Source organism: Rhineura floridana, chromosome 3 (genome assembly GCF_030035675.1).
Source record: "Rhineura floridana isolate rRhiFlo1 chromosome 3, rRhiFlo1.hap2, whole genome shotgun sequence".
NCBI lineage: Eukaryota > Metazoa > Chordata > Lepidosauria > Squamata > Rhineuridae > Rhineura > Rhineura floridana.
This window is the reverse complement of record NC_084482.1, coordinates 221,538,084-221,562,718: the sequence shown is the minus strand read 5'-3', so window position 1 is coordinate 221,562,718 and position 24,635 is coordinate 221,538,084. Positions and strand designations below refer to the sequence as shown.

Below are 24,635 nucleotides of genomic sequence, written 5' to 3'. Positions count from 1 at the left end.
GGTTCAGATTCCTCTCTCCATCCCTCCATCTTTCTTGCCTGAAAGGAGGGAAACTGACCAGCCCCTCTTCCAGTGGAGGAAATCCAAAAGGGGCTCTCCCTCCAGCTGTGGGGCAGAAAAGCAGCACAGCATTTTCCCCTCCCCCCCAACAAGGCTGCATCAAGAGGTCCCCCATTCCCCCCATTGCCTCAGCTGCGTTCCATCCTTGGGGGGAATGGGCTGACCTGCAAAAGGGTTGGGGGGCAGCTTCAGTGGAAACAGTTTTGGCCGCACTTTGCCTCTGGACTGCATGGATCAGGCCCCCTCCACACACTTTCTATGGGTTCCCAGAGGGAAGGGGGGCCTCTTCCATCAACCCCCTCCCCCTCCCCCTCCCCCTCCCCAAAAGCAAACCTTCCTTCTCTCTCCCCTCCCCCCACCAGTCCCCTGTCAGGCCCAGGAATTGCAAAGGCAGCTCCCCTCCCCCAGCTGTGGCCCTCAAAACCAACACAGGACATCAACCCCCAACAGCTGCATCCCTTTGCCTGGGCGATGGCTTCCAAGAGGGCCTCGAAAGGCCAACCCCGCGGCACTTCGGACCCCCTCTGCAAATGGATTGCATGCAGCAGGGGTCCCTCTGAAGAAAGGGGGGAGTGGGGCTCTTCCCTCCTTTTCCCTCACCCCCCAACAAAAATACCAAATCCCCCCCTTGCACCTCTTTGCCCTCTGCACGCTCCCGCTTCCTCCTCTCTGGGCCTAATACTTTCTTTACCTTGAATACCAATGAAGACAGCCCTCCTACTTCCCCTTCAATATGCTCTCCCCCCCTCCATGTGATTAAGACTTCCTGCCTCTCTAGGAACCAGAACTCCTTGCCTTAACCCATCGGAGGACTAAGTGGCAAAAGCTGCTTCTGCCCCCCCACTGCCAACAGTTTCCTCCCTCCCTTCTGTCCCAATATTGCACCTCATCTTCCTCTCTTGCCTCCAGCAGAAGCAGTGGCAAGATAGGTGTGTGCGTGTGTGCTGTGTGATATATACAATATACACATTTGTGTGTAATAAGTAAAGTGTTCAGGAGGGACGGTGTAAAAGCTGGAATGGAACACGCCAGAATGGGCTCTTTAGAAAAGAAATTGATGTCCAAAACACCAGGATGTGTTAGAGACACACGAGAACAACGTTTAGGAACAAAAACCATTCCGATAGCATTTTTATCAACCCTTTAACAACCAAAATGCCCTCCGGAACGGAATGAACAGCCCCGAACGGGGACTTCCCAGCAAGCCAGACCTCTGAAATTCACCAGTCCCACATGACTACATGGGATGCATGCAGTAAGACACAAAACGTCCACGCAAACCACGTTCCGATACCCGTTCCGGACTATAATACATTTTTACGTAAAAAAGCCCGAAACGGCAACTTCCCAATCAGCCAGACCTACCAAAATTCACCAACCACACATGTTGCTGCCTCTCCTTTTGTTGGGAAATGGGAGATAGCACAGGATGACCCAGGAACCTCTGGGGTGATCAGCAATACCCTTTCTTGCTGTTTGTAGGTCCACTAAGCAGCACTATTGGTGCTGCTATCAGGTTGCGAGTGGCTGGTGAATTGGGGAGGGAGAGAGAAAGAGAGATTGGAGGGGCAAGTCGGCTGGCAGAAGGGGGAGAGAAATAGAGTTTGCCTTCTGTGAAATAGATGTGCTATCACAGTAAAAATAATGGGTTCAAAGAAGTGCTCTTGTGTGCTTGGGCTCAGACTCCACCTCTGCCCCAACCTGTATAGGGCTTTAATCTATGTAGCCTGCAAGATGAAGAGAGGCTCCCATTGAAGTTCTTTCCATACTCCCTGCATTTAAATTGTTTCTCCTGTGTATCCCCTGTGATGTAAGCCTACTGCTTTCATTGAATCTCTTTCCATACTCCGTGCATTAAAAAAGATACTCCACAGTGTTTTTTCATGTGAAGTAAGTGTGCTCTGACTGAACCTCTTTCCACTCACTACATTTAAATGGTTTCTCCCGTGTGGGTTCTGTGATGTAAAACAAGGTTACTGCTCTGACTGAAGCTCTTTCCACACTCACTGCATTTAAACGGTTTCTCCCCTGTGTGGGTTCTTTGATGTGAAGTAAGGTGACCGCTCTGACTGAAGCTCTTTCCACACTCGTTACATTTAAATGGCTTCTCCCCTGTGTGGGTTCTTTGATGTGAAGTAAGGTGACTGCTCTTATTAAAGCCCTGTCCACACTCCTTGCATTTAAATGGTTTCTCCCCTGTGTGTGTTTGGTGACGTAATTTCAGGCTAATGCTTACACTGAAGCTCTTTCCGCACTCACTGCATTTAAATGGTTTCTCCCCTGTGTGTGTTCTTTCATGTAATCTGAGGTTACCACTCTGACTGAAGCTCTTTCCACACTCTTTGCATTTAAATGGCTTCTCCCCTGTGTGGGTTCTTTGATGTAAAATAAGGTCACTGCTCTGACTGAAGCTCTTTCCACACTCACTGCATTTAAATTGTTTCTCCCCTGTATGGGTTCTTTGATGCAAAGTAAGCTTACTTCTCTGACTGAAGCTCTTTCCACACTCACTGCATTTAAATGGTTTCTCCCCTGTGTGTGTTCTTTGATGTGAAGTAAGCTTACTTCTCTCACTAAACCCCTGTCCACACTCCATGCATTTAAATGGTTTCTCCCCTGTGTGTGTTTGGTGATGTAATTTCAGGCTACTGCTTACACTGAAGCTCTTTCCGCACTCACTGCATTTAAATGGCTTCTCCCCTGTGTGGGTTCTTTGATGTGAAGTAAGCTTACTTCTCTGACTAAAGCCCTGTCCACACTCCATGCATTTAAATGGTTTCTCCCCTGTGTGTGTTCGGTGATGTAATTTCAGGCTACTGCTTACACTGAAGCTCTTTCCGCACTCACTGTATTTAAATGGCTTCTCCGCTGTGTGGGTTCTTTGATGTGAAGTAAGGCTACTACTCTGACTGAAGCTCTTTCCACACTCTTTGCATTTAAATGGCTTCTCCCCTGTGTGGGTTCTTTGATGCGAAGTAAGGTCACTGCTTCGACTGAAGCTCTTTCCACACTCCATGCATTTAAATGGCTTCTCACCTGTGTGGGTTCTTTGATGTAAAGTAAGTTTACTGCTCTGACTGAAGCTCTTTCCACATTCCCTGCATTTAAATGGTTTCTCGCCTGTGTGGGTTCTTTCATGTAAAGTAAGGCTACTGTTCTGACTGAAACACTTTCCACACTGCTTGCATTTAAATGGCTTCTCCCCTGTGTGAGTTCTTTGATGCGAAGTAAGGTCACTGCTCTGACTGAAGCTCATTCCACACTCTCTGCATTTAAATGGTTTCTCCCCTGTGTGTGTTCTGTGATGCAAAGTAAGGTGAATGCTCTGACTGAAGCTCTTTCCACATTCCCTGCATTTAAATGGTTTCTCGCCTGTGTGGGTTCTTTGATGCGAAGTAAGGCTACCGTTCTGACTGAAGCACTTTCCACACTCTCTGCATTTAAATGGTTTCTCCCCTGTGTGTGTTCGGTGATGTAATTTCAGGCTACTGCTTACACTGAAGCTCTTTCCGCACTCACTGCATTTAAATGGTTTTTCTCCAGTGTGGGTTCTTTCATGTACTGTAAGGTACCGCTTGTGTCTAAAGCTCTTTCCACACTGCTTGCGTTTAAATGGCTTCTCCCCTGTGTGAGTTCTCTGATGTAAAATAAGTTTATTGCTTACACTGAAGCTCTTTCCACACTCCATACATTTAAATGGTTTCTCCCCTGTGTGTGTTCGGTGATGTAATTTCAGGCTACTGCTTACACTGAAGCTCTTTCCGCACTCACTGCATTTAAATGGTTTTTCTCCAGTGTGGGTTCTTTCATGTACTGTAAGGTACCGCTTGTGTCTAAAGCTCTTTCCACACTGCTTGCATTTAAATGGCTTCTCCCCTGTGTGAGTTCTCTGATGTAAAATAAGTTTATTGCTTACACTGAAGCTTTTTCCACACTCCATACATTTAAAAGGTTTCTCTCCTGTGTGGGTTCTTTGATGTGAAGTAAGATGATTGTTCTGAGTAAAGCTTTTTCCACATTCCCTGCATTTAAATGGTTTCTCCACTGTGTGGGTTCTGTGATGCGAAGTAAGGCTACTGCTTACACTGAAGCTCTTTCCACACTCACTGCATTTAAATGGCTTCTCCCCTGTATGGGTTCTTTGATGCGATGTAAGGTGACCGCCCTGACTGAAGTTCTTTCCACACTCCTTACATTTAAATGGCTTCTCCCCTGTGTGGGTTCTTTGATGTGAAGTAAGCTTACTTCTCTGACTAAAGCCCTGTCCACACTCCATGCATTTAAATGGTTTCTCCCCTGTGTGTGTTCTTTCATGTAATGTAAGGTTACCACTCTGACTGAAGCTCTTTCCACACACTTTGCATTTAAATGGCTTCTCCCCTGTGTGGGTTCTTTGATGCAAAGTAAGGTCACTGCTCTGACTGAAGCTCTTTCCACACACCATGCATTTAAATGGTTTCTCCCCTGTGTGTTTTCGGTGATGTAATTTAAGGCTACTGCTTAGACTGAAGCTCTTTTCACACTCTCTGCATTTAAAAGGTTTCTCTCCTGTGTGGGTTCTTTTATGTGAAGTAAGATGATCGTTCCGAGTAAAGCTTTTTCCACATTCCCTGCATTTAAATGGTTTCTCCCCTGTGTGGGTTCTGTGATGTGAAGTAAGGCTAGTTTTTACACTGAAGCTCTTTCCAAATTCCATGCATTTAAATGGTTTTTCTCCGGTGTGTGTTCTTTGATGAAAACTATGACAAGTAGAGGATTTCTTGCTCCCATTCTTTGGCTGCTTTCTTTCAGACGATTTTGGTCCCCTGTGATTTCCAAATATCTCTTTTTGACTCTCAGTCTTGGCTATTACCAGTGGCACCATCTGTGGTTTTCTATAATTCTCATTCTGCCGGTCACCTGCTGAGGGGGAAGAGGGTTGAAAAAAACACATTGGAATTTCAAGGCAAAAACAAAGCATTTCATCACAGATGAAGCCCAATTATCTGCTTCTCTATTTTTACATCTCCATAATTCTCCCCCTTTTATCTTTGCATGGCCCTCCCTCCCTATTCAATATCTATATAAACTCGCTGACAAAACGCCTGTTGGCAGTAAACTCTCACCCTCCTGTCTTGGCAAGGAGACACTTAACCTGTCTTCTATATGCCGACGACATTGCCCTGTTATGCCAAACGCAGGTGGGCTTATGTCATCTCTTAAGAGAACTTGCCTCCTTTTGTGTGGATGAACTTTTGAGAATTAACTATGCGAAATGCAAGGTTTTAGTTTTTGCCAAAAGTAGACATAAACACCGCTGGCAAATTGACAACCATATTATTGACCAAGTCAATGCCTTCAGTTACCTTGGCATTGCATTCCATCCCTTAGGTTCTTGGAATGCGCATTTTGTCCAGTCTGCTGCGACTGCACAGAAATCAGCCAGAGCTTTACTGACCTTCTTTTATACAAAGGGCGGTCAGTACATTCCGGCAGCAGTCCAGGTATTCAACGCCAAGGTGCTTCCTCAACGTCTTTACGGGACCCAAATTTGTAGTGGAGGCAATTATGCATTGTTGGAGAGGGTACAATCTAAATTCATGAGGTCTGTTTTGGGCGCTCCGAGATGTGTCCCCAGTGTGACCTTATGCTTGGAATTAGGTGCCCTTCTGATTGAGACCCACGCTTGGATATTAAAATTTAACTACTAGATGAAGCTGCTATTTTTACCCACGGGATTGCCCCCATTAACTTTGGAAGATTCCTTCCAATCTCAATGGCAACGGGTAATGATTCACAAACTCGGAACTCTCGGTTTTTCGCTCCCAGCGATTGGTGCCCTAGGCCATACGACCGCTAACACAACAATCATCCAACGCCTCAAAGATGTTGAGTATCAGAACAACATGAGCCTAGTTGCCGCTTATTCACAATGCAGTATTAATGTAAATCCCTGTAACTTGGCCACTTACATTTCAAGTTTATCTACCCCAAAACTCAGGAGAGCTTTTACCCTGGCACGATTCAATGTTCTGCCCTCGGCACTATGGAGGGTAGATACAGGGGCGTTGATAATTATGATCGAACTTGCCCCTGTGGAGCAGATGCGGTGGAGACAGTGAACCTTGTACTACTTTGCTGCCCTTTTTATTCAGATCTCCGCCTTAAGTTCATCTCCCCACTTTTATCTAATCTTCCTCTGAGCCCAGAAGCTATGATTTTACAATATTTAACAGCAGATTCAGAATCACGGATCACTCTGAGGTCGCCTCGTTCTGCACAGCTGCTATGGCTCGCAGGAGGGACCTAATGCGATGTCTATTAGATCAAGGTTTTAGCTAGATTACTATGTGGACCCGGTTTTAGCTTTTTAGCTTTCTCACTGCAATGATACTGTATTGTATTCTATCTTCACTCTGATATTCAGAGGATCCGTAAATATACTGCTGGTCTTGGACCGTAATAAAGATTTTACGTTATCTTTGCATGGCCAGATGAAAGCAAGGTTACCTGAATATCCTACAGTATCACACAGCAACATAAATTCCTTTCAGGTCCATATAACACTTGATGTCATTAAGCCCAGATTTGTCTGGATTTTCCTCCTACTGCCATACAACTGTGATATATATTTCTAAAATAGTATGGAATGAAAAGTGGGGTGTGGGGGAAGAGAAGGGCAGCAAGACTGCAGAACAGGACAAACTGGGCACAGCTCACTTCTCCTTGATTCCTAATAATTTGACTGCAGTCAAAACAGCCGGTCAGTGAATGTGCATGCTTGTAATTTTCCTCTTTCCTCTTTTAAGAAAACATTTATATTTGATGTCACACTTTTGATTACTGCTGAAAATAGAGAGTGCTTCAAAGGCACATAGCACACGCTATTGCCAACCCTACACCTATGTGGGGGAAGCGTGGGGTATTTTTTTTTTTTCAATAATTTTTATTCAGATTTTCACAAAACATACAAGACAAAATCATAAAACATTCAAAGACAAAAAACAAAATCAAAAATAGTTAAACAAAAAGAAAAAAAGAAAAAAAAAAAACAAAAATAAAAAATAAAGAGTAAAATATTGACTTCCCATTTGTCAAAGATCAAATCAGTTATAAGTCTATAATATATAACAATCCTGTCTCTTAAGTCATATTATAAAATCACTTTCCTCCAGTAGTTATCTTACTTAATCATCAAATCTCATAAACATTACTTTATTCTTTCCACAAAAAGTCAAAGAGAGGTTTCAATTCTTTAAGAAATATATCTATCAATTTTTTTTTCCAGATAAGCATATCGATTAATCCATCTCATTACTAATTATGATAATCTTATTGTCATAACCATAGTCAAAATAAACATTTCAATTAATCCATCACATCAGAATCTGTTAGGTTCAATAATTTCAGTAGCCATTGTTCTATTATCTCTATTAGTTCCATTTTCCATCTTCCATCTTCAGTAGTCTTGTTAAGTCCAGTAATTTCAATATCCAATCTTCCATTATCAGTATTCCATAATAATCTTGCTGTCAAAGCCATAGTCATATAGTAAGAGTCTGATGGGGATTACCTCTATCCCAAATATTTTCTTGCCATCCATTCTGAATAGGTTGCTGAAATACTGCTGTAAAATCATATCTCTGTTCTTTTTTTCAAAATACACTGGGTCATCTCTTAAAAGTTTTTCCATTGTCACATGGCTGCAGTTAATTCCATAGATTTTCTCTATATTGGGCTCCATCACATCATTCCAGTCCAGAAGATTATCCATGCCATTGATAACTTTATCTCTAGAATCTTCATTCATTTCTTCAGAGATAACATTGAGTTCCAAACAATAGATTTTATTTCTAAAGTCCATAGACTCCAAATCTTGTTCCTGTTCCACGTTGGTTCCAATCTCCGGGATCTCCTCTCTCACAGGGACCCCTATTCCAGTCTCCAGGGTCACCTCTCTCACAGGGACCCCTGTTCCAATCTCCGGGGTCTCCTCTCTCACAGGGACCCCTTCCAGGGTCACCTCTCTCACAGGGACCCTTATATCTTTAATCTCCTGCTTCATTTTACTCAATTCAATTTTCATTATCTCAATCTCATCCATTATTTTCTGAAACATAGTTATTTCCAGATTTTCAGCCACTTTCTTAATTGCCATTTTAAAAGAAAAATATAGGAAAACCACTTCTTATTTCAGCAACAATTGGGTTAATACTCCAAACTTGGTGACATCACAGTATAAACAGAGCAGACAGCCTTATCTCTCCAATAGTTAAGTAAACAAAATGCAGTTCCCAGGATCGAAACAATTAATGGCAATCGTCAAGAAACAGATTCGTCAAAATAAAATAGACCAAAAAGAGAGTAGTCTCAAAACAGTATAATATTTTTCAAAATAAAAATCTGGAATAGAAATCCCTCTTCTGTGTATATCTTTAGAATGCAAATCCAGGACAGCTTTTTGCAACAAAAACAGAGATAAGCTATTAATTAGTGCGTAGCAGAGAGAAGTTATGGCTCCCCAGTGAGATGTCAAAAACCGATCAATCTGGCAAATCTCTTTTAAACAGCAACAATTTAAGTCAAGTAAAAGAAAAATATAGAAAGAAGGGTGCTTGCCTGTTAGTGCGTTCTCTCTTAGAAGATAAGGGGGAAGCGTGGGGTATTTGAGGTGTTGGGGTACTCCCTCTGGGTTCCTGGAGACCACCAAGATTCAGTGTTGTGAAATCCTTCTACAGCTTCCCTAAGTCATCTTTCAAGTCCATACCTACTGATCTCACCCTTTCATCAGAGCCACATACAACTGGATCATGCTCTTCCAGCCAAGAGGTGAAGCCTAGTTTTGACATTCCCAAATTATCCTCTCCTCCCCAAAGCAAACAAAGATTTTAGATCTGGAACTGATTAGTACAGGGACCCAAGTTATCCTCCTGACCAGTTGCCTGGAGGTGTACATAAATCTCCACTCAGGGGCTCTGTGGAAACCAATCCAGCCATCTTAATTTGGGGGATTCCTCAGCAGGTAGAAAAGAAACTTCAACCTAGCGGCTCTTCCTCAGAACAGCCCTGTGGAATCAGACCACAGGCCTATTTGCTTTATCTGGGGCGGCTCAGGACTTCATGGTTTCCATGACAACCATGGGGCTGTCTCAATTTGTTTCTGGCCCGACGCATGTGTCGGGACATACCCTTGATTTGATCTTCGTCACTGGACATGGAGATGGTGATCTGGAGGTTGGGGATTTATCATCTATTCCTTTGTCATGGACAGATCACCGCTTGCTGAAGTTTAGGCTCACAGCAGCCCTTTCCCTCTGCAAGGGCGGGAGACCTATTAAATTGGTCTGCCCCCGGAGACTAATGGATCCTGAGGGTTTCCAAAGGGCTCTGGGGGTTTTTCCGACTGAGAAGACTGGCGCTCCTGTCCAAGCCCTGGTTGAACTGTGGAATACGGAAATGACCCGGGCGGTTGACACGATCGCTCCCATGCGCCCCCTCCTATGCAGAGCTCATACAGCTCCATGGTATACCTTGGAGCTGAGAGCGATGAAGCAAGAGAGGAGGAGGCTTGAGTGCAGATGGAGGTGAACTCCCGATGAATGCAATTACACCTTGGTAAGTGCTTGTTCTTAGCAGTATATAGTAGCGGTGAGGGCAGCAAAAAAGAGATATTTTGCTGATACTATTAAGTCATCACTCTCCCGCCCAGCGGAGCTCTTTAAAATTGTGCGAGGGCTTTTACATTCTGGTCCTCGGGATATTATAGATTCATCTGTAGCCCGCTGTGATGAGTTCGCCGAGCACTTCCAAGATGAGATCGCATGCATTCGCCGGGACTTAGACTCCAATATTATAGCAGTTGGACCTAATGAAGTATCCAGATCACGGTCTTGTCCTCATTTATTGGATGAGTTTCAGTCTGTGCAGCTTGAGGATGTTGACAGGATCCTTGGACTGGTGCGGGCGAACACATCTGTACTGGATCCTTGCCCCTCTTGGCTGGTGAAAGCTGGCAGGACCGGAACTGCCGGCTGGGCCAAGGAGGTAATAAATGCCTCTTTAAGAGAGGGAGTGGTCCCTGACTGCCTAAAAGAGGCGGTGGTGAGACCACTCCTGAAGAAACCCTCCTTGGACCCAGATAACTTGAACAACTATAGACCTGTGGCGAATGTTCCGTTCCTGGGCAAGATCCTGGAGCGGATGGTTGCCGGCCAGCTCCAGACGCTCTTGGATGACACTGATTATCTTGATCCATTTCAATCCGGTTTTAGGCCCGGTTATGGCACCGAAACAGCCTTGGTCGCCCTGTACGATGACCTCTGTCGGGAGAGGGACAGGGGGAGTGTGACCCTGTTGATTCTCCTTGATCTCTCAGCTGCTTTTGATACCATCGACCATGGTATCCTTCTGGGGAGACTCACGGAGTTCGGAGTCGGGGGTACTGCTTGGCAGTGGCTCCGCTCCTACTTGGTGGGTCGTCACCAGAAGGTAGTGCTTGGGGAACATTGCTCGACACCCTGGACTCTCCATTGTGGAGTCCCACAGGGATCGGTACTGTCCCCCATGCTTTTTAACATCTACATGCAGCCACTGGGTGTGGTCAACAGGAGTTTTGGGGTGCGTTATCACCAGTACGCTGATGACACGCAGCTCTATTTCTCCTTTTCATCCTCTTCAGGTGAGGCTGTTAATATGCTAAACCGCTGCCTGGCCGTGATAATGGACTGGATGGGGGCTAACAAACTGAAGCTCAATCCTGACAAGACCGAGATGCTGTTGGTGAGTGCCTTCACTGCCCAGATGGAGGATGTTCATCCTGTTCTTGATGGGGTTACACTCCCCTTGAAGGAACAGGTTTGTAGCTTGGGAGTTCTTTTCGATCCTTCCTTGTCTCTCGAGACCCAGGTGGCCTCGGTGGCACGGAATGCTTTCTACCATCTTCGACTGGTAGCCCAGCTACGTCCCTATCTGGACAGTGATGACCTTGCCTCAGTTGTTCACGCTCTGGTAACATCTAGGCTGGACTACTGCAATGTGCTCTACGTTGGGCTGCCCTTGAAGATAGTTCAGAAACTACAGCTAGTCCAGAATGCAGCGGCCAGATTACTGACGTGGACCAGAAGGTCTGCTCATATAACACCTGTTCTGGCTCATCTGCACTGGCTTCCTATTTGTTTCCGGGCTAAATTCAAAGGGCTGGTTTTGACCTATAAAGCCCTACACAGCATGGGACTGCAATACCTGGTGGAACGCCTCTCCCAATATGAACCTACCCGTACACTGCGCTCAACATCTAAGGCCCTCCAACGGGTGCCATCCCATCGAGAAGCCCAGAGGGTTGTGACTAGAACTAGGGCCTTTTCGGTAGTGGCCCCCGAACTGTGGAATAGTCTCTCCGATGAGGTACGCCTGGCACCGACGCTGCTATCCTTTCGGCGCCAGGTGAAAACCTTTTTATACTCCCAGGCATTTTAAATTGTATTTTATAGTGTATTTTATCAGTATTTTCATTATTGTTGTATTTTGACGTTGTTGGTTCTTTGTAATTGTTTGTTTTGATCTTTGATTTTGTTATACTTATTGTATTTATATATTGTGCTTGTTTTATCTCTCATGTACACCTCCCAGAGAGCCTTTTTGGCTTAGGGCGGTATATCAATTAAATTAAATAAATAAATAAATATCTAGTCCAGCATCCTCACAGTGCCTGATCAGATGCGAATGGGAAGTCTACAGGGAGGACAAAGGCACCACCCTCCGATCTGACATCAGATGTGCGGCAGATAAAGGTGAGGCTTCAAAAGAACCACCAGGACCTTGAAACGGGCTGCCAATTGCGCCTTTGCTGGACTGGGGCGCACTTCTGCCAGTCAGCTGATCAGCGGTTGGAGGGGGCTTTGCTCAAGGAAGGGGAAGCTGTTTCCATTGGATGGAAATCACTTCTCCCTCCCAGCACTGCTCTGTGAAGCAGCCCCATTCAGCTCCTGAAGTTGAAAGAAGCAGCGTGGGGTGGCAAGCCAAGGCCTCAGCTTGGCTGTGGGTGCCTGTTCCCTTTTGGAAGCCACTGCTTTTTAGAAAGATCGGTTGTGCATGGGACTTCTCTGGCAGGCAGCCCATCTGAAAGGCACCTTTTTTCCCTCCCTCCCTGCACTATGAAAGGAGGGGGAAGGGTGCTTCAGAGAGCACTTTGCAGCTTTAAGACAGTCACTGTGCTCCCAACGGGGCAAGGGTTGCACTCAGGTCCTGCTTGCTTGCTTCCTATAGGCATGCTGCCATTGGCCTGATCCAGCAGGCTCTTCTTAAAGACATCTAAGATGTTCTCCAGGAGAACTCACACCCTGATTCATCTGCAATGAATCATATTACACAGGAACTGAAAAATCCTACAATTTCCAAACCAAAATGGGGCCTCAACGCAGCTGAACATCTGGATAAAGGGATCTTTTCTTTCTTCCCAACACGAATGGAGGTCTGACTCTTTGAAGGAAATAGACAAGACTAGTTACTTTTGACCAGAAAATATTCAGCCCTTACAAACAGAGATTTTTATAGATAAGAAAAGGTATAATTTTGATCTGGTAAGTCCTGCTCTCGGTGAATAGAACAGAGTTGTGTGGACCAAGTAGGGTCAGTCTGGCACTTGTGAACATGCGTCCACTGGGCATGAAGCTCATCTTGAAATGCCTGTTGGGGGTGAACCTAGTAAAGCCAGCTTCTTAGTAGGCTGCAAACTACTAGGGCAGAACCTAGTAAAGTCAGCAACAGCAGATGCAATTCACTGTGTCACAGGCCACCTGTATTTATAGAAATTGGCCATCTCCAATTCTTTATAATTGATTTACATAGAATTATGTGTGGAAAAGTAGCGCAAACAATACAAGCCAAAACATGAGTAAAAAGACAAGCTGCCAGTTCAAGTGTCTTTTTTCCTTTGAGTTTTGTTTACAGTAGTTCCAAAATAAATTCTTTCCCGTAAAGTATCAACATTTTATAAGGAGTCCGGGCATTCAGCCAATGATCATGTCTATATATGGCTGAAGCTGTACAGGGGTGAGTCAGGAGAACTTATTAGAATACAACATCAGCATCAAGATGCAGGTTAGGATGAGAGTTCAAATGATGGAAACAAGAGTATAGTAGTAATATGAGCATGAACTGACAGAGTCTAGATCAGGGTTTCCCAACCTTTGGTCCACAGATGTTGCTGGAGTACAGTTCCCATAATTCCTGACCATTGGCCATGCTGGATGGGGCTGATGGGAGTTGTAGTCCCACAACATCTGTGGCTCAAAGGTCGGGAAACCCTGGTTTAGATAGATACAAACTAGAGCTATAAAAGACAGACAGCCTTGGGGATTTTTACCAGTTGTCCGTGACACTGGTCGAAGAAAGAACCACCTGCTCTGAGTGTTAAGGTCCACACGCAGCAAAGGTGAGATCACTCCTTTTCAGATGGAAATCAATGTGACCTATGCTGTCCTTTGAAATGCAACACGTTAGCGTACATCCCCTTTGTATGTGCTGTGTAAGACCTATGTTCTGATATGTGGCTATGTCCACAAAGTACAGTAAATTAGACGTGTTAATTATACATAGACACTGATAAAGATTTCCTTTCTTGATCGGCCATTAGATATTCCTAGACCTAAAAAGATTCTTGGCTGGGATCTCTGGCCACTTGGTTCACCTGGTCAGACCTAACTGCCGGCAAAAACTATTATGTATATCACACACTCACACGCCTGTCTTGCTGCTGCTACTGCAGGAGGGAAGAGAGGAAGATGAGGTGCAATATTGGGCATTGCTGGTTTCTGTTATCAGTTCGTTATTTTCTTCCATTTTTTTACAGCTCTGCTATTAGTGGATATTTACTTATTCATTGTCATGTAGGTGAATTATACGTCACCTTTTTGGACAGGACAGTTTATAATAAAGAAGAAGTAGATAAGAATATATAAACATCCCAAAAAACTCCCACAGTCTATCCAAACACACAATAAAACACTGAATGACAACTATTAAAACCAGCAGGAATTTCGGGTCTGTCTTCCTCCGAACACCTTCCAAAAAGATGTCTTCACCGACGGCATGGAAATATAAAGAGACGAGGCCTGACGTAGGGAGAATGTTCCATGTCGAGGAGCCATTACTGAAAAATGACCATGTACCTCATCCTGTGTAGGGACCACCAGGAAGGCCTCATCTCCTGATCTTCAAGCAAAGGCAGATTCATACATGTGGGGGTGTTGTTGGCTGGCTACTAATTTATGAGCCTGGGAGTCCCTCCATCTCAATATTGCCAATATGAGCTTTAAAAATGGCTTCTATATGGGTCACTTTGCAAACAAACAAAGAGGCCTGATGGGAAAAAGTACCCTAAGGAGTAAAATTGGTCCCACTCTGCATTCCAGTTTGTGCGGTTCCTTTTGCTGCTTGAAATCTCTCTTAGCCCCAGATGTCAACCGGGGTCTGACTCCATCACCCTCCCCTGCTTTTCATTCATCACCGCAGGTTCCTGCCTTCTCTGGACCCTTTCCTGCTGCAGAAAAGGTCCCGTCAAGGGCGCTGCTGCAATTCCAGCTTTCCTGGGATGTCTGCTAGCTGAGGGAATGGCACTTGTTCCACCTGGCAGAGAGCCTTTCTCAGGGTCCCTCTTGCCTGCTGCCTTTGCTGTGTCCCTGCCTGAGTCAAAGAGTCTCTGTGCTCCATTTCTGCTTCCAGACTTCCCACCAGGGCTGGCAAAGCTAAATCGTGTTCTCTGTCCTGTCTTCTGGAGGTCATTCCCTACAAACTGTAGCCTCCACCTCTGCTTCCTCTTCTCCAAACTGCCGCTTCTTCCTGCTTCAAAGACAAAAGCTGACCTTTGGGCAGTGGAAGGCAGAGGGAGGAGGCAGCGGGTGCTCCCGGGAGCATCTCTTCCCACTGGGAGGTTAGAGTTCAAGGCACAGAGTGTCAATGATCTGCTGAGGATGCAGGAGAAGATGCTCTGCTGGAGTTTGGGAGCTCCTGCCCTCTCCTCCTCCAGCTGCAAGGTAAGATTTTTCATCATGGGGCAGCAAAAGGCGGCAGGGAGGGGCACTTTTTGCACTGAATGATCAAAAAGCCCCAAGAACAGAGGAAGCTGCATTCTACCAGATCACATTGGTCCATCTAGTCCTGCCTGCTTACAGCAACTAGCTGTGGATGTCAGGCAGAGAAAGACCTTTCCCAGCACCTCCTACCGGATCCTTTCACCCCTCTTGGAGCTGCCAGGGACTAAACCTTGGACCTTCTACATGCAAAGCAGGTGTTCCCCTTCTGAGCTGCAGTCCCTCCCCAAATATCCACGGCCCAGGCACCCATTTCCACGACAGCATCCCTGCAGTGGAAGGTTAAATAGCACAGGTACTAAATCCATACCTTCAACATTCATCAGTCAAGGGGGAAAAGTGCCCATACCGAGAGAGGCCACCGTCTCATAATTCTCCTCCATGACTTCCCTGTGCAGAGCTCTTTGGCCAGGATCCAGCAGGGCCCATTCCTCCTCCGTGAAATACACGGCCACCTCCTCAAAGGTCACCAGACCCTGGAAGGGCAACAGATCCTGGAAAAAGGAGAGGCAGTTTCTCCAACATGTACCATTTGCTCAGCCAAAAACTTGAATAGCTTTCAAAGAAGATTGGACAAATCCATGGAGGATCAGGACATCAGTGGCTACGAGCCACAATGGCAATGCATTCCCTCCACTGCCAGAGGCAGTATGCTGGGAATGGCAACAGAGCAGGACACTTGGCAGCTACACTTTGGTTCATATCGTACTAATAGCCTGACCAGTGGGGCATGCTGGGATTAATTAATTAATTAATTAATTTTATTGCATTTATATACAACCCCATAGCCGAAGCTCTCTGGGTGGTTTACCACAAAAACAATATAGAAATCTAAAAATACATTTTAAAAAGCAATCTAAAAGCACATGCTAAAATGCCTGGGAGAAGAGGAAAGTCTTGACCTGGCGCGGAAAACATAACAGTGTTGGCGCCAGGCTCACCTCATCACAGAAATCATTCCATAATTTGGGGGCCACCACTCAGAAGGCTCTCTCCCTTATTGCCAGACTCCGAGTTTCCCTCGGAGTGGGCACCCGGAAGAGGGCCTTAGATGTTAAGCGTAGTGTACGGGTGGGTTCGTGTCAGGAGAGGCATTCCATCAGGTATTTTGGTACCAAGCCGTGTGACTCTCTTGAAGCTGTCCCACTCTCTTTTTCTTTGCATTTCTTTAGTACAGTTACTTTTTATTTAGCTTTTGTGGGGGTGAGTATTTCTGGATTTTACACTGCTCAGACACAATTGCAGGGCAGAGCTTGATTGACTCTCGAAAAAGATCCCACCTCTCCAAGAGTGTATTTTAGGAGTTTTGCCAGAGTTCTGCCAGACACGTGTCACCGAATCACAAGTGGGGCGAGTGCTCATGTGTTCAGGTCCTGCTTGCAGGCTTCCCACAGGCATCTGGTCGGCCACTGCAAGAACCGGCTGCTGGAACAGACGGGCTATTGGCCTGATCCGGCAAGCTCTCCTTATGGAGCCTCAGAGGTAGTATTCTCCCACAGCCCTCCCCAGTACGCTCAGGGAGACACACCCCAGCTGTCCCCTCGGTCTCTCCCCCAATGATCCTCCCCTTACCTGATTGGGCTGCCCGGCTGCTCTTTCCACTCCATCCCAGAAAAAAGACAATCTGGACGGTGCCTCTGAGGCCATGGCGCTGCCTGAGAGGGAGGAGTAAACTAGGCCAGCTCTGGGACTCCCACAGCTTTCACCATGATGCACGTTTCGTAGGGAGCAGCTCTCAAAGGCCTGCAGGGGAGAGACGGAGGATGGGAGGGATTTCATCCTTCATGCAAATTTGGGTTCCAGAGGTTTGAATGTTATAAGCAGCCTCAATCCAAATCAATAAATGGCACGTCCCTTTCCTCTGTTGTTTTCCCCCACAATGCTTGATCTGCAAAAGGCCTTAAAGGCCCCAAATCTCTCTCAGAACATTCTCCAGTTTCTTCCAGACTTTTCTCCATGCTTGGGCACCTTTTCTGTCCTTTGCTACCCCCAGGAATTTCACCCATGTCGGACCCCTCACCTCTCATCTCTGCTTCTGCTTCCGTAAAGTCTTTAATTCCTGAGCCCCACAGAGTTTCTTCGTCACATTGTGAACCATTTCAGGCTTTATTATTGGGCCTTTTCATCAGGGATATAATTAAAAATTTAATCTGCACAGATATTAATTCCATGTCATCTTCCTGACAGTTGGCAAAAAAATAGGTTTTGCACACATTGTCAAGAAATACTGGGGGTGAATTTGGTCAAATGACTCCATCTTGGAGCTTCCTGGGGATGCAAAACACCTCCAGTCTTTCCATCAGAAATATGGGGAGAGGAAAAATGAGATGCATTCAGTCTGGTTCAGCTCACTGGGCAATGAAAAGAGTATGAAGAACTACTTGCAATACATCCATTTCAAGATCAGCAGGACACGTTATTTGGTACCATCCACTTGTATAATCTGAGTTAACCTTTAGACATTTCTGGACTACAACTCCCATCATCCCTGGCGTTTTGCCATGTTGTCCAGGGCTGATGGGAGTTGGTCCAACCATACCTGGAGGGCACCAAGTTACAGAACACTACTCCAAGTTGGAGAGGTGATGCACAAGGTGGAAAGCTTAACAGCAAACTCACCACACAGGGTTGAGCAACTGGGGTAATAAGTTGATTTGCTTATTATAGGTTTATCCAAACATTTCAATATATTTTTATATTTCTGTGCAGGCTTTCCTCTAATGAGCTCACCGTGGGAAACATAATTTGTGCCCCTCCTTTTGTCTTCACAACAACACTGTCACTGGGACCAGGACACCACCTGAATTTCACTCCTGAGCAGGGATTTGAACCTGGGTCTCTGTGGACATAGTTCAGCATTAAACTGTGATTCCAATACAATAGACACACACACTTCCACAGATGTGGAAGGCCCCACACAGAGTGGATGTCTGAAATCTAGAGTGGCACATAAAAGTTTATCCTCACAACAATCCAGTGAGGTGGGCTGGGCTGAAAAAAAGTAGACCCAGAGACCTGCATAGATCTGGGGGGGGGGGAGAGGTCTTAGACCCCTTACTTTTTTGGGAGCAGGCTCTCAGCAGAGTCCCCATGTCTCCAGCAACCTATGAGCCAATCAGCAAGAAAGGAGAGTGTATTAGCCACTGAGAAGAGTCTTCTAACATGCTTCCTTGTTCTTTCCTGATAATTAGAGTGAATCAGAGTGAAAGGAGGTGAAGTCAGCCACTGAGACTCTTCTCAGGAGGCAACACTTTGCCCTTCCATGCTTTTCGGCTTCTAGCTGTGGGAGAAGGCATTAACATGCATCTCATTCTCAACCCAGCAGGAACAGGATGGGAGGGGGCATGGCTATCATGAATGGACCCTGCACTTCTGAATTTGCCACTACACTACTGTAGAGATGTGAAGGCCCATAACAAAAGTGGAAAATTTGGGAGGGAAAGCAGTTTTTTTCTCTCCCCCCCCCCCATGCTCTGACCCCGCTCCTTAGAGAGCTCTGTATTGCTGTCCTGGGCTCCTACTGGGAGAAAGGGCAGGATATAAATCTAATAATTAATTAATTGCGCTGAAGAAATGTCTGACTTGTTCCTGGCTACAAGAGACTCTACTATACAAATGTCAGTGACACATCCATAGCTCTACCCACTCTGGCATTTGACAGTAAATTGGCCCTTGGACTGCTGCTTGTGCGTAAATGTGGCCCTCGGGTTGAAAAATATTCCCTAACCACTACATTAGCCACAGGCTCTCATCCGAGACCACCTTACAGGGCTCTTGCGACCACTGCCCAGCTATTGTGCTTTGGACAGGGGGGACGCTGGCTGCCAGCACCCCCACAGATGGGCCAATCCTGCAAGAGAAGCTGAGATCCACCCCAAGGGGGCTTCGATGTTCCCCTCCAACACACTCCCAAGGGGATGTCTGGAGAAGCCTCTTCCTCTGGAGCCCAGCTGAGGAGGGGACATTTATTCATCCATTTCCTCCATCCTCTGCCTTGAAAGCTTCTAGAAGCCCATTCAGAGCCTGGTCAGTTTCAGATTCCTCTCTCCATCCCTCCATCTTTCTTGCCTGACAGGAGGGAAACTGACCAGCCCCTCTTCCAGTGGAGGAAATCCAAAAGGGGCTCTCCCTCCAGCTGTGGGGCAGAAAAGCAGCACAGCATTCTCCCCTCCCCTCCAATGTGCCCCCCAACAAGGCTGCATCAAGAGGTCCCCCTTTCCCCCCTGCCTGAGCTGCGTTCCATCCTTGGGGGGAATGGGCTGACCTGCAAAAGGGTTGGGGGGCAGCTTCAGTGGAAACAGTTTTGGCCACACTTTGCCTCTGGACTGCGTGGATCAGGCCCCCTCCACACACTTTCTATGGGTTCCCAGAGGGAAGGGGGGGCTTTTCCATCACCCCCTCCCCCTCCCAAAAAACAAATCTTCCTTCCCTCATCAGTCTCCCGTCAGGCCCAGGAATTGCAAAGGCAGCTCCCCTCCCCCAGCTGTGGCCCTCAAAACAACACAGGACATCAACCCCCAACATACAGCCGCCCCCCAAGTGCCCCTCTGCAAAGCTGCATCCCCTTGCCCGGGCTCTGGCTTCCAAGACGGCCTTGCAAAGCCAACCCCGCGGCACTTTGCAAATGGATTGCATGCACCAGGGACCGCCAGAGGAAAAGGAGGGAGTGGCCCCCCCTTCCCTCACCCCCCAACAAAAATACCAAATCCTCCACCCCCTTTGCACCTCTTTCTCCTCTGCACGAATTCTTTCTTTACCCGGAATACGAATTAAGACAGCCCCCCTACTTCCCCTTCAATATTCCCTCCCCCCTCCATGTGATTAAGACTTCCTGCCTCTCTAGGAACCAGAACTCCTTGCCTTAACCCATCGGAGGACTAAGTGGCAAGAGCTGCTTCTGCCCCCCCCAACTGCCAACATTTTCCTCCCTCCCTTCTGTCCCAGTATTGCACCTCATCTTCCTCTCTTGCCTCCTGCAGTAGCAGCAGCAAGATAGGTGTGTGTGTGTGTGTGTGTGTGTGCTGTGTGATATATATCATATACGCATTTGTGTGTAAAAGGTAATGTGTTCAAGATAACAGAGCTAAAGTGCCCCCATTCCCACAGTTGCTTCCAGTGCTGGTGTCTTCCCCACTAGTACACTCCCTCTTCCCAATGCTGACTTTCTCATCTCCTGCCTGGGCACCTTCTCCTCCTGCATCTCCCACCCTGCGGCACTTTCTGCCCTTGTCTCCGATGCAGGGAAATGTCCAACTTCAACCAATCTCAGAGGGTTGCCGCATCCTTATTCCTCCCCGTGTGGCATGGTTCCACCTCGCAGCAGTCACTGTTCAGGTTGCTGTTGCGATGGCCTCAAATCATCTCAATCTGAATGCAGGGGATTGAGAATTCTGGCGTCTCTCCCCTTGGTCCGCTCTCTGCCAGCTACCATATGACAAACTTTGCGGTCACTTGAGCTTCCAACAGTTTTTGCCAGCAGTTAGGTCTGACCAGGTGAACCAAGTGGCCGGAGATCCCAGCCAAGAATCTTTTCAGGTATAGGAATATCTCAGGTAATTAATGGACAATCAACAAATTTATTATTTGGGAGCTTATTGCTATAGGGCGGTCTAAAAATGTAATAAAATAAATAATAAATAAATAAATAAATTATTATTTATTTATTAATTCAATTTATATACCGCCCCATAGCCAAAGCTGTCTGGGCGGTTTACAACAGGTAAAAAACATCTGACATACAATTAAAACCTCATATTAAGCAGTTTAAAAATAAGTTAAAAATATCAAGAATTAAAACATAATTAAACACACACTAAAATGCATATTAAATACTACTAAAATGCTGAAAATGCCTGGGAGAAGAGGAAGATTTTTATCTGACGCCGAAAGGATAATAATGTTGGCGCCAGGCGTATCTCATCAGGAAGAATATTCCACAGGTACAAAGGAAATGTTTATCAGTGTCTATTTATTATTAATACATCTAATTTACTATACATTGTGGACATACCCATATATCAGAACATAGATCTTACACAGCGCATACAACGGGGATGTACACTAATGTGTTACATTTCAAAGGACAGCATAGGTCACATTGCATTTCCATCTGAAAAGGAGTGATCTCACCTTTGCTGCGTGTGGACCTTAACACTCAGAGCAGGTGGTTCTTTCTTCGACCAGTGTCACAGACAACTGGTAAAAATCCCTAAGGCTGTCTGTCTTTTATAGCTCTAGTTTGTATCTATCTAGACTTTGTCAGTTCATGTTCATATTACAACTATACTCCATCATTTGAACTCTCATCCTAACCCTACATCTTGATGCTGATGTTGTATTCTAATAAATTCTCCTGACTCACCCCTTTACAGCTTCAGCCATATATAGACATGATCATGGGCTGAACGCTCAGACTCCTTATAAAATGTTCATACTATGAGAAACATTTTATTTTGGAACTACTGTAAACAAAACTCAAAGGAAAAAAAGATTCTTTAAGTGGCAGCTTGTCTTTTTACTCTCATTTTGGCTTGTATTGTTTGCACCACTTTTCCCCACATAATTTTATATAAATCAATTATAAAGAATTTGAGATGGCCAATTTCTATAAAAATTCAGGTGGCCTGTGACACAGTGAATTGCATCCGCTGTTCCTAACTTTACTAGGTTCTCCAGTGCCACCCCGAACAGGCATTTCAAGATGAGCTTCATGCCCAGTGGATGCATGTTCACAAGTGTCAGACTGAGCCTGTTTTGTCCACATAACTTTGTTCTGTTCACAGAGGGCAGGACTTTGTTGTTGTTGTTATGTGCTTTCAAGCCATCCTATGCAGATTTCAGTGATGGGCTGCATATATAACAGGTGAGATAATTTTTTAAGCATCCTGGCCCCAACCTGTATAGGGCTTTAATCTATGTAGCCTGCAAGATGAAGAATAAAGCTCCCATTGAAGTTCTTTCCATACTCCCTACATTTCAATTGTTTCTCCTGTGTATCCCCTGTGATGTAAGCCTACTGCTTTCATTGAATCTCTTTCCATACTCCGTGCATTAAAAAAGTTACTCCATAGTGTTTTTTCATGTGAAGTGTGCTCTGACTGAACCTCTTTCCACTCACTACATTTAAATGGTTTCTCCCGTGTGTGTTCTGTGATGTAAAACAAGTCTACTGCTTACACTGAAGCTTTTTCCACACTCCCTGCATTTAAACGGTTTCTCCCCTGTATGGGTTCTTTGATGCAAAGTACGGTGACCGCTCTGACTGAAACTCTTTCCACACTCCTTACATTTAAATGGCTTCTCCCCTGTGTGGGTTCTTTGATGTGAACTAAGCTTACTTCTCTGACTAAAGCCCTGTCCACACTCCATGCATTTAAATGGTTTCTCCCCTGTGTGTGTTCGGTGATGTAAAGTAGGGTGACTGCTTACACTGAAGCTCTTTCCGCACTCACTGCATTTAAATGGTTTCTCCCCTGTGTGTGTTCTTTCATGTAGTGTAAGGCTACCACTCTGACTGAAGCTCTTTCCACACTCTTTGCATTTAAATGGCTTCTCCCCTGTGTGGGTTCTTTGATGCGAAGTAAGGTCACTGCTCCGACTAAAGCTCTTTCCACACTCCCTGCATTTAAATGGCTTCTCCCCTGTGTGGGTTCTTCGATGTAAAGAAAGTTTACTGCTCTGACTGAAGCTCTTTCCACACTCCCAGCATTTAAATGGTTTCTCGCCTGTGTGGGTTCTTTCATGTAAAGTAAGGCTACTGTTCAGACTGAAGCACTTTCCACACTGCTTGCATTTAAACGGCTTCTCCCCTGTGTGAGTTCTGTGATGTAATTTAAGGTTACTGCTGTCACTGAAGCTCTTTCCACACTCTCTGCATTTAAATGGTTTCTCCCCTGTGTGTGTTCTGTGATGTAAAGTAAGGTGACTGCTCTGACTGAAGCTCTTTCCACATTCCCTGCATTTAAATGGTTGCTCCCCTGTGTGGGTTTTCATGTAAAGTAAGGCTACTGTTCTGACTGAAACACTTTCCACACTCCCTGCATTTAAATGGTTTCTCCCCTGTGTGTGTTCTGTGATGTAAAGTAAGTTTACTGCTCTGATTGAATCTCTTTCCACATTCCCTGCATTTAAATGGTTTTTCTCCAGTGTGGGTTCTTTCATGTACTGTAAGGTACCGCTTGTGTCTAAAGCTCTTTCCACACTGCTTGCATTTAAATGGCTTCTCCCCTGTGTGAGTTCTCTGATGTAAAGTAAGTTTATTGCTTACACTGAAGCTCTTTCCACACTCCATGCATTGAAATGGTTTCTCCCCTGTGTGTGTTCGCTGATGTAAAGTAAGTTTATTGCTTACACTGAAGCTCTTTCCACATTGCCTGCATTTAAATGGTTGCTCCCCTGTGTGGGTTCTTTCATGTAATTTAAGTTGACCATTTCCACTGAAGCTCTTTCCACATTGCCTGCATTTAAATGGTTGCTCCCCTGTGTGCGTTCTGTGATGTAAAGTAAGGCTGTTTTTTACACTGAAGCTCTTTCCACACTCCCTGCATTTAAATGGTTTCTCCCCTGTGTGTGTTCTGTCATGCAATGTAAGGTACCACTTGTGGCTAAAGCTCTTTCCACACTGCTTGCATTTAAATGGTTTCTCTCCTGTGTGGGTTCTTTCATGTAATGTAAGTTGACCATTCTGAGGGAAGCTCTTTCCACACTCCTTGCATTTAAATGGCTTCTCCCCTGTGTGGGTTCTTTGATGTGAAGTAAGATTACTGCTCTGACTAAAGCTCTTTCCACACACCATGCATTTAAATGGTTTCTCCCCTGTGTGGGTTCTTTCATGTGAAACAAGATGATCGTTCCGAGTAAAGCTTTTTCCACATTCCGTGAATTTAAATGGTTTCTCCCCTGTGTGGGTTCTGTGATGTGAAGTAAGGCTATTTTTTACACTGAAGCTCTTTCCACATTCCATGCATTTAAATGGTTTTTCTCCGGTGTGTGTTCTTTGAGGAAAACTATGACAAGTAGAGGATTTCTTGCTCCCATTCTTTGGCTGCTTTCTTTCAGACGTTTTTGGTCCCCTGTGATTTCCAAATATCTCTTTTTGACTCTCAGTCTTGGCTATTACCAGTGGCACCATCTGTGGTTTTCTATAATTCTCATTCTGCCGGTCACCTGCTGAGGGGGAAGAGGGTTGAAAAAAACACATTGGAATTTCAAGGCAAAAACAAAGCATTTCATCACAGATGAAGCCCAATTATCTGCTTCTCCATTTTTGCATCTCCATAATTCTCCCCCTTTTATCTTTGCATGGCCCTCCCTCCCTATTCAATATCTATATAAACTCGCTGACAAAATGCCTGTTGGCAGTAAACTCTCACCCTCCTGTCTTTGCAAGGAGACACTTAACCTGTCTTCTATATGCCGACGACATTGCCCTGTTATCCCAAACGCAGGTGGGCTTACGTCGTCTCTTAAGAGAACTTGCCTCCTTTTGTGTGGATGAACTTTTGAGAA

General features: G+C 45.5%; 1 pseudogene; it reads right to left on the bottom strand.

Annotated features, from left to right (window-relative positions):
- Positions 1-1,570: 1,570 nt before the first annotated feature.
- LOC133379024 (zinc finger protein 208-like) lies at positions 1,571-24,300 on the bottom strand (annotated as a pseudogene).
- Positions 24,301-24,635: the final 335 nt, after the last annotated feature.